This window comes from Oncorhynchus nerka, linkage group LG16 (genome assembly GCF_034236695.1).
Source record: "Oncorhynchus nerka isolate Pitt River linkage group LG16, Oner_Uvic_2.0, whole genome shotgun sequence".
NCBI lineage: Eukaryota > Metazoa > Chordata > Actinopteri > Salmoniformes > Salmonidae > Oncorhynchus > Oncorhynchus nerka.
Window position 1 is genome coordinate 13,777,895 of NC_088411.1, and position 3,025 is coordinate 13,780,919.

The window sequence follows — 3,025 nt, forward strand, 5'->3', positions numbered from 1 at the left end:
GCATACATTGTCAGCTAAATGAACAAGCCTACAGCCTATGGCATGGCGCATAGACAGATAACATATTCTGTTCATCTAAAATACATTTTCTTCATATCAAAATGTTTCTTTAGACTTGACTAAATGTTACACCAACCATGTTACACCAGCATAACATCAGCATTAGGGTAGAATAGTTGAACACGCATACATGTGCACAGGCACAGAGATTACATTTAGAACAATATCTAGCCTAATAGAAAGAAATATGGCATAACCCTCAACCTTTGCACAGGGCCCAGACCGTACAAATGTACCGAGCTAAGAATACAATATTGCGTCACGCTTATAATTTTGTGAGATTCTACCGTCATAATCATAACCAATGCCAACCCTCGTCAATTACGTCACATAGCTAGCTAGTAAAATGGTTCACAGTCGCTGATGTTACACATGTTTGCTAACCAGTTACAAACGCAAGGCATAACAAGTTAGCAGGTGCCAGGCTAGCTAGCCAGCCAGCCAACTCCAGTCATGTGCTAACGTTTGCTGGTAAACCTAGCTTTAGGTGGCTGGTTGTAATGTAGGTAGCTGTTTAGTAGCTATATCTATAAAAAGAGAAGAGGTTTTACAATCGAGGTACAATAGATATCTGATTGTAAAACCACTTCTATTTTTAGCCATAGATATGTTTACCTGTAGTTGTTTAGCTAGCTACCTAAGTTAGCAATCATAAAAATAATTTGATTTCCCCCCACTGTAACACAGTAGTATGTTAGCCAGCAATACACAATATGGGTTTCAGTAGATAAACTGAAGTTACCTAGCTAGCTAGGTGGCTTGCAGGAAAATGACTTTCTTAGCTAGCCACCGTATTTGTCATCTGCCCTTTTACAGTAGTGCTGGCATCAGCTGTAGCTGAGCTTCTAGCTAAATCCAACTCTTTGTTTCAAATCCTTTTCGCTTTATTCTGGTTGAAACATGTATGGTTGAATGTCACCATGTAGCTAACAGAGCATCAAACAATTCTTCATTGTCGAATTTGTGTTGATCAGAGGAATCACTTGAAGCCATTGTGGTCTGGTCAGTTCTTTTAGTTTTGCCCAAAGGATTGTGACGTTAGTGTCTGCCTCCCTTTCAAAAAAGCCTGCCTTGTGGGAGGGACAGGCCAGAGCACAAAGCACCGCCCCACATGAATTGTAGTTTTCGGAGACGGGAGAATAATTTTTTTTGGCTTGTATATTTAGAAATGAATCCTCTGATAGGAACATAGCTGAAATAGGTTCATTGGCTCCATCGAACAAGGACAGCCATATCTACAAGCACAAAAACATATAGTGGGATCAGTATAACATAGAGCCTTTGAGATGTTATACTGTTATAAAGCAGGACTACATTTATTTTCCGATCTCAGCCTCTCTCACCGTCAGTACACCATCATATCATTCAGCGTGCAAAGCCCAGACCTTCCTCCTGGGCAAATATGTGTGAAAAAAATATGTATGAAAAAAAGCCCAGAATCCCCCAGGGTGAGATTCTCCTTTAATTGGGGTCATGGTAATGGCCATAGCGGAATATGGCAATGGTATCAAACACATGGTTTTCTGTGTTTGATGGCATTCCATTCTCGTCGTTCCAGCCATTATTATGAGCCAGCCTACTCGGAAAAAAGAAAAAATCAGGACAAATATGTATGGTGGTGAAAAATGTGAATACTTTCTTTCTGAAACACCATTTTCCAACATTTTTCACCAATTGGTAGTTACAGTCTTGTCCTATCGCGGCAACTCCAGTACGGACTCGGGAGAGGTGAGGGTCGAGAGCCATGCATCCTCCGAAACACGACCCCGCCAAGCTTCTTGACACACTGCTCGCTTAACCTGGAAGCCAGCCGCACCAATGTGTTGGAGGAAACAACATACAGCTGGTAACCGAATTCAGTGTGCATGCGCCATGTCCGCCACAAGGAGTCGCTATAGTGCGATGGGACAAGGACATCCTAGCCGGCTAAACCCTGCCCTAACCTGGACGACATTGGGCCAATTGTACACCGCCTCATGGGTCTCCGGTTCTTGGCCGGCTGCGACACAGCCTGGGATCGAACCCGGGACTGTAGTGACGCCTCTAGTACTGCGATGCAGTGCCTTAGACCGCTGCACCACTCGGGACTTATTCTATTTTCTATTATCTATATTCATATTATTATCACTGCATTGTTGGGAAAGATCTCTCATGGTATTTCACTGTGCTGTTTTACACCTGTTGTATCCTGTGCACATGGCGAATAAACTTTGAAACTTGAAACACTGACACACACATACTCACACTCACACCCCTCCAGCTCCAGAACAACACAGGTGCATGGAGGAAGGGGAAAAGAGGAGGAAGAGATAAAGGAGCGAGGTATGTAGGGAGAAGAGAATGGGGGAGAAGAGGAGGACAAAATACAGTGTGTGTGTGTGTGTGTGTGTGTGTGTGTGTGTGTGTGTGTGTGTGTGTGTGTGTGTGTGTGTGTGTGTGTGTGTGTGTGTGTGTGTGTGTGTGTGTGTGTGTGTGTGTGTGTGTGTGTGTGTGTGTGTGTGTGTGTGTGTGTTTGTAGGGCAGTAGGGTTAGAGAATGTTATGTCCACATTGCTCCCTTCAGACACAAATATGACACATCAGACTAAACTAAACACACACACATACAAACACACAGACTAAACACACTCACTGGTCCCAGCCAGGGCCTCTTTCAGCCCCTAACTCCTATCCTCAACACATTACAGCTCCTACTCCCTAACCCCTAGCGGCTTATACAATGGAGTAAGTGATTGGAAAGGTGTACGTGATTTATTCCAGCCTATCAGAGAGCAGGGTTACTGTATTACAGTAAGAGTTACTGTATTTACATATAGATTGACCTATTTCATTTAGATATCCACAAGATCCTCTGGAGTTAGGGGAAAGGGACAAAGGGTAGGGGTTAGGGATCCAAGAGATTGGTGGATAAGTGAACAGTTTATCAACCCCGTCTCCCAAGGTCTATATTACACTGTAACCACCAT